The sequence below is a fragment of the Pseudorasbora parva genome, chromosome 11, assembly GCF_024679245.1.
Source record: "Pseudorasbora parva isolate DD20220531a chromosome 11, ASM2467924v1, whole genome shotgun sequence".
NCBI lineage: Eukaryota > Metazoa > Chordata > Actinopteri > Cypriniformes > Gobionidae > Pseudorasbora > Pseudorasbora parva.
The window spans coordinates 18,981,742-18,997,271 of record NC_090182.1 but is presented as its reverse complement, the minus strand read 5'-3'; positions in this window follow the sequence as shown (position 1 = coordinate 18,997,271).

Below are 15,530 nucleotides of genomic sequence, written 5' to 3'. Positions count from 1 at the left end.
ATGATGCCTTCCTACATTGAAAAGACAGCATTTTTCCAGTTTTCGGATGCAGCCAATGTTTAGCTTGCTTTAACCAAGCAGCACACTTAAAGGTGTCTTGAGCAATTCCTGAGAAACACTGTTGATATTTGAAATCAACACACACACACACACACACACACACACACACACACACACACACACACACACACACACACACATGTTTTTTTTCCACAAATATGGACTTTAACCTTGCTTATATTGATTTTGCTGTATTCTGTGTTTATATGCTCTGAAGTTGAATGCATCTGTAATTCTTGAAGCTAATGCTAGCGGTATAACAGTGTTCACTACATTTGCATGTGTATTCCATTGTGCATAAGTGAAATGATGATGGTGAATCACATTTTCCAGTCCAATCCATGGGACTCATTTATAAAATATTGCTACATTTGAGCTTAGAATGATTTCTCAATTTCTTGAAAATGTATTTCTTGAAATTGTGCACAGCTGAATTGTTTCAGAAAGAGCATCAGTCAACGATCAAATTCTTTGCTTAATAAAGATGAGTGGAAACAATTGCTTAGATTTCCAAATGCCTGCAATACTCTTGCTCTCTACCACAAGGGAAAGTATATATACGTCTGCTTATACCCTGGCATGGCACGATACACTTTTCCATTTATATGTCAGTGTCATTTTACTTTACGCACACTCTAAGATCAAATCTATGCATATGCATGTTTTATAAATAAGGTCCCAGAAACCTACTTAAAGTCCTTTATTGTTCTGACCCCCAAAATGCATTAACACACAATGCAAGAGTGGATATCTGTTTATCATAGCTGAAGTGAAGCAAAACAGATTATGAATGAACAACAAGAAATAACAGAAAATGAGCAAACCATACAGAAAGAAATGTCTGATCATAACCCTTCTTTTTCCAGTGAAATTCCTTTAACATTTTCCCTTTTGTAATGTTTTTATTTTTATTTTTTTACCATTTATCTTTCAACAGTCTTCAAAGTATCTTCAAATATCCCTCTTGCTCACTCTCTCCTCCCCCAACATGAACGGGGCTTGTACAGGTCCTTCTAAAAAAAATAGCATATTGTGATAAAAGTTAATTATTTTCCATAATGTAATGATAAAAATTAAACTTTCATATATTTTAGATTCATTGCACGCCAACTGAAATATTTCAGGTCTTTTATTGTTTTAATACTGATGATTTTGACATACAGCTCATGAAAACCCAAAATTCCTATCTCAAAAAAATAGCATATTTCATCCGACCAATAAAAGAAAAGTGTTTTTAATACAAAAAAAGTCAACCTTCAAATAATTATGTTCAGTTATGCATTCAATACTTGGTCGGGAATCCTTTTGCAGAAATGACTGCTTCAATGCGGCGTGGCATGGAGGCAATCAGCCTGTGGCACTGCTGAGGTGTTATGGAGGCCCAGGATGTTTCGATAGCGGCCTTAAGATCATCCAGAGTGTTGGGTCTTGCGTCTCTCAACTTTCTCTTCACAATATCCCACAGATTCTCTATGGGGTTCAGGTCAGGAGAGTTGGCAGGCCAATTGAGCACAGTAATACCATGGTCAGTAAACCATTTACCAGTGGTTTTGGCACTGTGAGCAGGTGCCAGGTCGTGCTGAAAAACGAAATCTTCATCTCCATAAAGCTTTTCAACAGATGGAAGCATGAAGTGCTCCAAAATCTCCTGATAGCTAGCTGCATTGACCCTGCCCTTGATAAAACACAGTGGACCAACACCAGCAGCTGACATGGCACCCCAGACCATCACTGACTGTTGGTACTTGACACTGGACATCAGGCATTTTGGCATTTCCTTCTCCCCAGTCTTCCTCCAGACTCTGGCACCTTGATTTCCGAATGACGTGCAAAATTTGCTTTCATCCAAAAAAAGTTTGGACCACTGAGCAACAGTCCAGTGCTGCTTCTCTGTTGCCCAAAGTGGCTTGACCTGGGGAATGCGGCACCTGTAGCCCATTTCCTGCACACGCCTGTGCACGGTGGCTCTGGATGTTTCTACTCCAGACTCAGTCCACTGCTTCCGCAGGTCCCCCAAGGTCTGGAATCGGTCCTTCACCACAATCTTCCTCAGGGTCCGGTCACCTCTTCTCGTTGTGCAGCATTTTTTGCCACACTTTTTCCTTCCCACAGACTTCCCACTGAGGTGCCTTGATACAGCACTCTGGGAACAGCCTATTCGTTCAGAAATGTCTTTCTGTGTCTTACCCTCTCGCTTGAGGGTGTCAATGATGGCCTTCAATGATGGCCTTCTGGACAGCAGTCAGGTCGGCAGTCTTACCCATGATTGCGGTTTTGAGTAATGAACCAGGCTGGGAGTTTTTAAAACCCTCAGGAATCTTTTGCAGGTGTTTAGAGCTGCTCAGGTGCTTTTGCAGGTGTTTAGAGCTGCTCAGGTGCTTTTGCAGGTGTTTAGAGCTGTTTATATGGAGCTCAATCTGATCCATTTTTTACCAGTGTTTTTTAGAAATAACTTACTAAACCTTTAAAAAAAAAAAAAAAAAAAAAAAAAAGATAACCTCTTCATACAGCAAATATATGTTTGCTGAAGTCAAATAAATAAATAAAACTTGACAATGATGGACTATTTTGCTATAGGCTCAAATATTTTGATTGTTTTAGTACAATTCGTAATAAAAGGACTAGCTTTCTGATTTTATACAATTCTGATATTAAGCTTCATTCAGATTTCTATCCGTTAAAAGAAAATGGCAGGATAATGGGAAAGTCTTGTTCCCATGCCTAAGGAAAAGCTGGACACTGAGATTGATATTACATTTTCTACATTCTTTTTCTCTTCAAGTCTTTTGTTTTCCCTCAGCCTACCATTTCTCGCTGCCTCTTGCTTTTCCCTCCATCTCTCTCCCTCTTGTTTTCTTCCTTTCCCATCATTGTATCTTTCTTCTCTTTTGGAGGTGAGATAAAGGATTATAGAGCTTATATTTTCTCAGATGGAGTGAGGAGCACAACCTGTGAGTGTGTGTATGCATGTAAGCTTGTGTTTGCTCCCAAGGCGTGTGAGCATACAAGTGTGTGTGATTGATTTCTTCTTTCTCAGCTCCCTAGAGGCAGCGGAAACCCCACTTTAGCACCATCTCTCCCTCAGGTCAGCCGTGTTCTTCAAAGGTTAAGCTCTCTTTTGCTCTCTCCTTCTTTCACTATATGTTACTATTTCTCTTTCTTTTTCTCCCACTCTCCTCTCCTGTTTTAGTAGAAACAAGAACCACTTTTGAAAAGACCAGCATGTGTTCTGGATGGTGGTTCCCCGTCCAAGGTTTTTCAGCGTTTTTTTTTTTTTTTTTAATTTTGCTCTCACGCTAATTTGCCCTTTTAGTAAATCTGGTCCCAACACTCTAATGAGAGTTACTAGACATGTAGTAGACAAGTTTTGTTTAACAACAAAAAAAGCTCTATTTTGGCAAATTAAAGACTCGTTTACACAAAGGTAAAATGAAAAAGACTGTATTTATATTATGCCCTAATGCCTGCCATTTTGGAAACCAGTAAAATGAGATGCTGAAGAAGAAAGTTCAACACACTTCGGCAATAGAGCCAAAAACGTTATATTTAATAAAGTCATTTTTAGTAAGTTTGATTTAAGGAGCACATTGGTTAATAAAGTAAGATTAAATACTTAAATCATATTTGTGTAATTTTACATTTAATTATTGCATATTTGCGTAATATTCTGAGTTCCACCTTTTATTTTGAGGAATATTAAGTCTATTTTTGAAAGTGAGGTGAGTGCATGTCATTTATTCTATAACCACAATAAGCATGATTTTTACACGCGCACAAAACTTTTGCACACAAAAATTGGCACACAACATCCATCCATCCATCCATCCATCCATCCATCCATCCATCCATCCATCCATCCATCCATCCATCCATCCATCCATCCATCCATCCATCCATCCATCCATCCATCCATCCATCCATCCATCCATCCATCCAACCAAACACCATCCAACCAAACACCATCCATCCATCCATCCATCCATCGATCCATCCATCCATTCAACCAACCAACCAACCAAACACCATCCATCCATCCATCCATCCATCCATTCAACCAACCATCAAACCAAACAACCATCCATCCATGCATCCATCCATCCATCCATCCATCCATCCATCCAACCATCCATTCAACCAACCATCCAACCAAACAACCATCCATCCATCCATCCATCCATCCAACCAAACAACCAACCAACCAACCTACCAAATTGTGACTTTTCTAAACCAGATTGACTAAAGGACTAAAGGAGTATGGTTAGAGATCTTTACTATATAAGTGAATGGTTGAACAGACATGTATGTGACAGACTGTAGTTTAATTGCACAAGAAACACATTTTTGTTCTTAAGCTAATGCACCTAGTGACAACATAATGAACTCCAAAGCCCATGATACCCAGTGTTCTACTCATTTACTCAAAGTGATTAGGCTTGTGTTGCATATTTTATGTACCATGGAGAGTCTGGATCATGCCAGGGAGAAAAATAAGCGAGCAACATAGAATGAGAGTTGGTTATTACAAGACACAATACTAATGGGGAAACCGAGGAAGGACTATCTTCACTCTAGCGTACAGAGATCAATAGAAGCTCTATCCATGTTTGACTGGCTGGACTATTGAGCTTATTCTTCAAATGTCAAACGCTGGTCTTTTGCTGTTATCGGACGGGAGTTATTGAACCATAGCCTCTGCTAGCAGGTGCTATAGATCTCCAGGAGAGAACTGCATCAACACCTGAGAAATGGCACGTGGACACATCAGTGCGCTCTGCTATCTAGCCTGTCCCCTGCAGAATTAAGTCATCACTTTGAGAGGAAAAAAAGGACCTGTTTGTAGCTTTGCAAATCAGCCAGAGGCTCGAAGCTATGTATAAAAAACAGGGGGAAAGTCGCTGCGGGCTTGCATTTCGCAAGGTCAACGTGACCAATAACGGTCAGATGTTTCCAACACATGACTCCGGCATACCTCTAGTAGTGGGATTATCCCTCCAGCATCTGGACTTCAGCTAATTAGATCACCACTCCAAAACTGCACACGTCTCTGTGTTACTGCAGCCTGCATGTTAAACAGCATGTAGGCAAATAATTAGGGATTACCTTGATAATATTCTAGGGTTTACCGTGCCATTACTAGGGATAATAAGCCATTGTCTTCTGAATTAATTTTCTGTGTAGCAGCCAAAACATGGGATTGCCAAATGCCAACATTTTTAATAGACATCCAAACAGCCATGCTTATTTTATTTATTTGTTTATTTATTCATTGGATGGATGGATTGGATTGGATGGACAAATGAACACTGTCAAGAAATTGTGTTCATATTTAATGTTATTAACTAACATTATCTAATTGGACTTGTTACCAATGTAGGTAAAAGCACTTAGCTAACACAATCACCCGAATAAGACAGCTGCCATTTGATTGTAAATGTAATCACTCAAAGTAATAATGGCCCGCAATATTTGAAATAAATAAATGGAATAAATCTATTTTAGCAATGTCCTTATATTGCCTAAAATTGCACAGCGATGAAGGTGATTAGAGTCTAGGTTTCATTTCAGTAATGGTAGATTAGAATCTGTGTGGATTTAATGTTTGTGAGCATTGTTGTTTTTTTGTCTCTGCAACTCGGAGGACTATCAATATGACAATGAGATTATCCATCAACTGTTGGGTCACCATAGAGATTATACAGTAGCCAATGCTGATTATCATGAGGAATGCGGCATTGTAGAATTGGGGTGGAATTCAACAGCTTTAACCGTTTTAAAATTAGTGTTTATAGAATATATAGGAATAACAACATGATAATTGTAAATTGTTTGCCGAACAATTGTTGGATGCCTTCTGGTTGGCCTTTCAGAGATATTCAAGAAATTAAAGTGTAAGTTCACCCAAAAATGAAAATTCTTAAAGGGGGAATTTTAAAGGGGGGAAAGGCATGCGATTTAACTTTTTTAACTTTAGTTGGTGTGTAATGTTGCTGCTTGAGCGTAAACAGTATCTGCAAAGATACAGCGCTGAAGGTTCAATGCAAACAGACATATTGGCTTTTAAAGTTATGGCAGTTCATTACAAAAACGGACGCTTTGGACTACAACAAGCTTCTTTCTGGGTTGGTGACATCATAAACCCTTGCTATTAACATAAACACTGCCCCAGATGTGACTTCTGCCCATAATGGTAAGGGGCGTTGCTTTCCGGACAACCTGTGCTTGGCACTTTAGCCAATAAAAATACATGAAACTACATTTGGCCATCTAACCAATCTAAGACCATTGTGTTTGTCGGAGGGATGAGCTTCATAGAAGCAGGAAGCAAACGAGCCGTTCAAAGGACAGTGGAGACAGCGGTGTGGAAAAAAGGTAAAATATAAGAAAAATATGGCATTTAAAGCCCCACTTGGCTACTTTTGCTCTCGGGGTCCCCCTACAGTTTGGAAAAAATAATGTCCTCAACTACTGTCATAAGAGCTGTCATCCTACAACAGGGGATGCCATCGCGCGTGCATTTGTTGACATGACAGCCCTGATAGCCCTGAACTAGTGATGCGCGGTTCGTCTCATAACCCGCGGACCCCGTATGTCTATTTAATGGTCGCGGGTGCGCGGCGTGTTGTAAAAATATATACAGTGGTGCGGGGCGGGCCAAATAACTTCATAAAAGCGCCCCGCGGGTCGGTGCAGCACTAACAGTTCCCCTGAAAACTGCAAGAGGAGTTCTTCTGGCGTCGCGTGTGAAATGTCTTCATCCCAGGTAACGTTACAGTCAGTGGCATATGTTTCAGCATGTCATATGAATATAATTTCATGGGTTTTATTTTTTTCAAACGCCAAATAATCACGATGCTCACGTTTACAATACTTCAGTTCAATGTTTGAGTGGTAGCTCACCGTAACAAGCAGGACAGCATCGGTCGGGCACGCCTCCTTCAGCTCATGCCGACGAGCAAACGCTGGTCACATTTTGATCCTCGTCCTGCCTTTAATCCCATCATTTTTTCATTTCCTCTTATTGCTTTCCTCCAACAAAACCTTTTCTTTCTTATTTGTCTCTGCTGCTTCGGACATGACTATATTATCCGACGAACAAAGTTGGGCTCGCACGTCCGAATGTAAGGAAGTGTGTGTGTTGGTGAAAGTGACGTATATGCCGTAAAGCAGTCGAATTTTGTAGTTCTTTTCTTTTTCTCGGGTTACTACCCGAAACTCGAAGTTTAAAAGTAAGATTAAAAACGATACAGACCCCATCAGGCTATGGCAGATGTGTCATTCAACCTATTGTAAGTCGATTTATCATCACAAGAGTCTTAAAAAATATATTATGAAGGTTGAAAAGTTACCTAGTGCTGCTTTAAAACAAAACAAAAAAACGTAGTATTAAGACATGTTATACTGCGCCCCATAAACACAACCAAGCCTAGAAAAAAAAACCACAGAACCACCCCTTTAATTACTAAAATTATTCTTATTCTCACTCACCCTCGTATCGTTACAAACCTGCAAGACCTTTGTTCATCTTCGGAACACAAATGAAGATATTTTTTGATGAAATCTGAGAGCTCTCTGACCCCTATATAGACAGCTTTCAAGGTCCAGAAGGCTGTTCAAACATTGTTAAAATAGTCCATGTGACTCCAGTGGCTGAGAATACTTTTCTTGTGCACAAAAAAACAAACCAAAATAATGACTTCATTAAACAATTTCTTTGAATAAAGTACATTTTTTTTGCACAAAAATTATTCTCGTCACTTCATAAAATTAAGGTTGAACCATTAATCACATTGTCACATGGACTATTTTACGTTTCTGAGCCTTGAAAGTGTTAATTAAATAGCTGTCTATGGAAGAGTTCAGAGAGCTCTCTTATTTCATCAAAAATATCTCCATTTGTGAAGAAAGCTATTGGAAGGACATTAGGGTGAGTAATTAATGACATAAACAGTAAATTTCATTTTTGGGTAGACTAATCCTTTAAGAAACCCTTAAAGGGACAGTTCACCCCCACATATTTGGATACGGAAAGTGCTAGCCTATATTTACTGAAAATTTGAGATTTTTAAATTAATTTTATGAAATCATGTGTTTAAACCATATGTTGCACATTAAATTGTACACTGCATAAAACAAGCAAGAGCTGTAAAAGAACCATGACTTAAAAAAAAAATATGTATATATAAAAAAACAAACAATCATCCTTCTTACATTGTTTAGATGTTTCTATTCTATGTAGAAAATATATTGGATGAAATCGTACATAAACACTCTAAATGAGAACAAATGAAGAGCTGTAACATGCAATTTCACAGTGTGGGCGAACACATGGTGCATCTGTGTAGTTAGGGACATTTTCCAATCAATCACTGTTAAAACACAAACCTAAGTCTCTGAAAATTTATATTAATGCAGCAAGTTGGTACGTTGCTTGGAGACCATAACTGGCCTGCCGTTAGACTAATGAACTATATGCCAGTGTGTCATACCCTCTATCTTACCCCAGACTGTTCAAGGAGCAGTTGTTCTAGTCTCTCTGCATAGACACTTTGAAGCTCACAAGCTGACAAATGAAATAAGAAAAGCCCCACACTGCTCACGTATGCAATGCCGCAAAGTGCCTCCTGCCTGCAGCTCCCTTAATGTTGCAGTAATAACGTTAATGCGTTGTCTATCCCTTGCCTCAATCTGATCTGCTTTGTTGTTAAAGAGTTATAGAGAAGCAGGAGACGGTTGAACACAAAGCTCCATGCCCACGGGCTGACACACAGATTCAGACAAACAGATTCATGTCATATCTAGGCCTTTAATCATGAGAGTGCCCCTACGCACAGAGAAACACACCTAATACAGTCCCCCCAAACGGACGCGGCCCACAGCCCAACTCAATTCAAGCACTAGATTATGGATTATGGTAATCCAACCAGCCAAAGGTCAGAGGCAGAATGCGACGCAGGCTCATTCAATCAAGATAAGGCATGCAAGTGTTTTCAGCATCCTATTTGTTTGACCCACTTTAATCTGCAGAGGAAATAAAAAAAAACCAAATAAAATGGTAAAAACAGCCATGTTGCTATTGGTGGATTTTATTTTTTTTCCGATCAGCATGTTGCTATAGACACAATTACAGACACAGCCTGAAAAGTAATGCCCTTGATTTTGAGCCAGGTAACATTTTACAGGAAACTTCCAAACCAACATAATTTGTACTGAAAATTATTGCAAGTTTATTGAAGTTAAAAAGCTGTAGAAGGCATTACGTATCCACTTCTAAATTTGGAACGGACCCTTCATATATCCTGAAAATGAAATTAGTGGAATTTATAATATCAAAAGTAAACACAGACATACATAGATCCAAAAATGCATACATAAATAAAGTAAATAAATCTTTTGTTTTAGTTTTTGTAGTTCTTTACTTTAATAAAACAAAACACCTAAATAGTTACTGGACATTTGGGCATATAAATGTGTTTATTTAATTAGTGATGCACTAATTGGCTGATACTGACAAACAACAAATGAACAAATTAGTATTTATGTTTCAGTAAATAAATAAATGAGTTCAATGTCACACAAATCAAGAAATCCTAGCATTATAACTGAAAATATAAACTATCTATTATCCTAATATATTTAACAGTACTACCAAATTATTGTTTTTAAATATTGAATTCATGTTAGATGATGGTAAATAGTAAATCTGATTAAATTGACATGATTATAATATGATACAATAAATGTTACTATGAAATGCATTCATAAAATAAATACATTTCTAAATAAAAAGGCGCATGACGCATGTGAGACCCTCAACGCTAATAGACTGAAAGAGAGATAGTTAGCAGGAAAAATAAACTGAATGGCTTTCCGCTGCTAAAAAAAAATCACACTGTGAACCTTGAATGTTGTGAGACCAGTAAAGTGAAGAGCTGTACAGTGTACAGCTCATTGTTTTGCTGTTGAAAACGTCAGGCTTCTGACAGGAACAAAGAAAAGCAACAAGCATTTACACATGGTCAGTGACCCAAACGCCACGGGTAGATTTCTTCCGACTGCAGGACAGATCTAGTTGTTTAATAACCCTATCTTACAATTCAGAGTTTCTCAGCAGAAAGGTTCGAGGGCTGCTCTCTCTTACACATACACGCTGAAAGGAGAATGTGCGCATGTGTGCTTAAAAGACAGAAAAAAGAGAAGTTTGCTGGAATACTGCTTCAGCGCAACCTTGACATCCTCTGTTACCTTTCCAGCTCATCTCAGAGAGAGAAAAAAGTAATAACAGATGAATGAGAGGAATTATGTTTTGCCTTTTGCTTTCTTTTTGACATTGGCAAAGAAATACTGTGCCCCCCTGCTGAAGCTACTGCGAAATTTGTGCTTGCCATAATGCAATATCAGTGACATATAGACATGTTTGCTGAAACGTGTTTTCATATCATTTGAACAGATGACACCACTGGGAGAACTGCACACCTGTGTTTCTTAGTGTAGAAGCTGATCTGTGATCACTGGTTCGGTAAACTGTCGGCAAAGGAATAACTCAGCCAAAAATTAAAATTGCCATCATTCACGCGCCTTCATGTCGTTTTAAACCTGCATGCGTTGATTTGATTTCTTCTGGGGAGCACAAAAGGAGAATTTCAGATGAACATCCTGTCTACTGTCGCCATTTAATATTATAAAAGTAATCAAGGACTGAGGCTGTCAAGCTTCTTAAAAACAAAATGGCACCATCAAAGTGAATCACATGCACTATTTCATGTCTCCTGAATCTAACAGATCAACATTTAAGTCTTTTTTTTTTGTTCTAGCTCTTTGTTTGTTAATGAGGAGAGTAGCAAGCTTCTCTTTTTGAGTCAAATCTTTTCCAAGAATCTGTTCGTCCAGTTGACCATACCATTTGGAATTAAATCAGGCTGATTCGGTTCTTTGTCAGACAAATCTATATTGTTCCGCTTCAGAAGACTTGAAATACAGATACAAATTCGATGGTGTTGTTGTTGTGTGTTTTGAAGCTTGACAGCCCCAAATCATCATCCACTTTCATAATGAAAGAGTGACTTAAGAACAAAAAGAAAGAATCGGACTGTTTCATATGACTTCTGCACTATATATCTCTTCTGAAGACAAATACGTGTTGCGTGATGACAGACCAGCATGCACGGCATTATCTCTTCGAGAGCAAACTATCATCGGATTTCTCAACATCTTGTTCTTTTAAATCACATATTTTCAGTGAACAATCAGTTGATCTGGTTCACCAAAACGGTCTGAATGATTCATTCACAAATCAGGCTTTCATTGACTAAATGATTCAAACAGCTCATTGGAGAATGAAGATCATCAGCGATTAACTGTTAAAATTTGACAGCTTTGGAAAACTTGTAAAAGTCCTCATTCACGCCAGGCTATTCCTCAAAAATTCATATTTTGTGTTTATCTGTGTTTATCTGTTTTTTATGTTTTTTATCTACTGATTTTCAACAAAATGATGGTGAGTAAATAATGGTATTTTATCTGACCAAAATCTGTCAACAGGTCCAGGAACAGCTTACTTAGGTAAGGGACTGATTTGAGCGATTTGTCACTCCACAAGAGGGCACTGCACCCATTTGCTGTATATGATGAAATATTCTCCATTCTTCCTCAATCACACTCTCTCCCTCTCTCCCTCTCTCCCTCTCTCCCTCTCTCTCTCTCTCTCTCTCTCTCTCTCTCTCTCTCTCTCTCTCTCTCTCTCTCTCTCTCTCTCTCTCTCTCTCTCTCTCTCTCTCTCTCTCTCTCTCTCTCTCACACACACACACGCAGAGACATAGGAAATGAATCAAACAGACAGACTGGCTGTCTACAGTATGTGGGAGGCCCTTTCAACCAAGAGAACATCTCCAGGGTAAACTATCTCTAACTCTTTCTATCTTTCTCTGTCATCCCAAATCTCACTAGAGGGATTCATTGTAAACAGTCCCAAATTCATAATTCATTTGAAATAAAGGAATTGCAGAATTGCATTTCAACTAAAATATTCCAGTGATGGGCAAAAGGAAAAGAAAGCACGAGGTCTGAGGCTGCATCACCATCGCATGATAGAGTTCACACCGCATAACACGTCTGTCTAGATGTAGCTCAAAGATGGATAAGTGAAATCAGGCAGCTACCAGGCACATCAACTCAATTTCTGCCAGTTTATAATCTTCATATAATCTGAAAGTAACTTGAAATGGAAGCGGACCTTCAAGGATGCTTTCGTGTTTATGAGACCAACTTCAAATGTGGCCAAAAACTTTATAATGTGATGTAACAAAATGTTTGGGCGCATTGTCTGAAAGGATCAAAGGGTCAGTTAGCTCAAAGGGCTGACGGAATATACCACATAACCGAATCAATACACACACAGAGGAAGATCAGATACAGCGGAACTGTAAACATTCTGTCAGATCTCAGTCTGCTTCAAGAAGCTGTGCGTTCATATATAGGCCTGTACACACACACGAGAGAGAGAGAGAGAGAGAGAGAGAGAGAGAGAGAGAGAGAGAGAGAGAGAGAGAGAGAGAGAGAGAGAGAGAGAGAGAGAGAGAGAGAGAGGATTTGTGCCATTTTTACGATCTTGAGGGAAACTGTGTGCATTTGAGGTTAAAACAGGAACCACGTTTCTTTTTTAAACATTTTGCATCTGGGGGCGTACATGAGTGCGCAACGCCCATCAGCGCGGTCATACGGTTGGAGTTAAAAGCCTTGACTGCTGAGAGGATGGGGCGAACATCCACAGAATGCTTATAAATGTTGTATTCCTTGCCGTCCTTTGAGACAATACCTCAGCTTTGTTCTCTTCCATACTGCTTTGTTTGTTTGCTATTGTGAGTCAGAGAGAGAAAGCACGCAAGCGAGCGAGCAAGAGAGAGGGAGGGATCTATTTGCATTTAATTCAGTGTTGATAAAGTTGTACAAACAGAAAGCAGTTCAAAGAAAGCCGGCTTGGACATTTTTGAATGTGCCAGATCTGACAGACTGCTCTAAACACAACAGATTATGTAAAAACTGCTGTGTCGCTCTGTTATTACCCTGCCTCTGCGAATCCCGGGCCCTGTTCTTTGTATTTTGTTTAATACATCCGAGATAATGCGCCAGATTCCACTAATCGTGCTAATTCCTCTCTGGCTAATTTGGTTCTTCAATCACACATGCAGATTTGATTAGAATAGCTGGGTTGAGTTGCCACAGAGTATTCTTGTGTTTATTGGAAAAGACTTGGTGTTAAGAAATGTAGTGAAATGCGATGACTTAATATACATTTGAAATTGAAATGTAGAAATTGTTTGTACAATACTTTTATAAATGTAAATAATTTATAATTTACCATTAAAGTTCTTTTAAAGAAATTAATACTTAAACAAAATGAACAAAATTGACAAGACTTTTAAATTGTTTCAATTTAAAATAATGTTTTTAATTTTATTTTAAAGTAAATTACAGTAAATATAATTAATTTAATGCAAAGTTGAATCATCAGACATTACTCAATCTTCAGTGTTCACTTTCAGAAATCAATGCTAATATATAGCATTGATTAGTATATATATATATATATATATATATATATATATATATATATATATATATATATATATATATATATATATATATATATATATATATATATATATACATACATACTTTTTCAGGATTCTTTGATGTAAAAAGAAAGAAAAAAAACAACAGCATTTATTAGCATTTATACACTTTGTGTGTGAGAGATAGAGAGAGATGAGAACTTTTTTTCAGCGAGGATGTGTTAAATTGATAAATGGTGCTATTAAATATTTATATTGTTAGAAAAGATTTCTATTTTAAATAAATACTATTCTTTATATTTTATTACTATAATAATTTGAATTAATCAATGAATCCTGATTTTCTTTTCCCCACAGTTCTCTTCAAAAGCAAAATTGTAAGCTGCACAACTGTTTCCAACATCGATTATAGCCTGGCTCTGCCCTCCTACTTCCGCTCAATTTTCATTTTCCATCAGTACTACGTCTGGGACTGCGTTGTATTCTTAGCTTTTCTCTTAACAAAATTTTACTGGTTCAATCAGCGAACAGAGGGAGTGGCTGAGAACGATGACGTTGATGTCGTACGCTAGTTTGAGTTGTAGTTCAGTAATGGCAGCGGAGAAAGATGCGAACAAAACCATTCATTCCGTTGTGGCACCACTGCCGAATATCATGAAGTTACAGCCGGAGCAAGAACAACCTTTGCTGGGGTTTGTTGGTGGCCATGATGTTGTGGCCCACCTACCCCAACAAGGGGTTTGGTTGAAGCCCTGTTCGGACGGTAATTGTTCCTCGTGGGGTCGGAAGGTATTGCCATCATTTACAGGGGCTAATCAGTGATTTTATTGCCGTCCATTTCCCACCACCCGCGTAAAAATCCTCGGCCGAGTTACCCACTGCTTTTGAAAATCACCAAGGTTGTATGGTGATGTAATTGCTGTCTGAATCCACATCTCTGAGTTTTCAAGAATATATCAATTCAAAATTAATTCTTTATATCATTTTTGACCACTGCAGAGCACCGTACGGTTGCATTTTGCTGTTATTTGGATGCATTTCTAGACTTGTATTTCTTTAAAATGGTGGCAAGTCTTTAAAAGAGCAATATATTTCATTATCGCTCAAACTAATTAAAATAAAAGCACATAAACATTTGAATTGGGCCATTATTTACGGCAGCATTTATTCCTATCATACGAAGTATATGGCATTTTTATTTACAGCATACAATCATGTTACGGACCACATGAGCGCCGCGTTCCCGATCACAAAACTCTCTCTCCCACCATGATTAACACAAGCACAATCCGAATGCACGGGTTTTAGGTTTTATCCTGTGGTTTTATCATTGAGGTGGCCTGCACATTTATTTTGACGGATTTGTGAGGAACAGGCGAAGGGCGCATGACATACGTCACGACTAAATGTTAGCGATTGGTTATGGCAGATCCAGAGCGGCTCAGGGCAGATCCAATAGTTTTAAACTTCAACAGAGTACCCGCCTTCGCGGAAGTAAACACTTGTCAATGAAGAGTGGCCAGACTCGCTGTACAAATGAAATTTACGAGAGTCTGGTAAGACCAGGCTACCATTCTTACTCCCAAGGCGCCAAAATCTGAAGCATGGTCAAGTACCTTCTGCGTCACATTAAGACGCTCTATTGATTTGAGTTGTTTGCCCAATGCATCACATCAAGACGCATTTAATTCTTTGCATTTTTAAAAGCAGACATGATTTTTTTGAATATTTATAGGCTACTTTTATATTTTGGATCAACTAACCCCCCTCCTACCCTACTCCTACAGAGTTATTAATATTTGAATCTCTGAAATGATGATCCCACCGCTCCATGAACACACGCATGCATTCATACATATCTCATTCAAATGATACACCTGACTCTTTAGCATGACATAATCG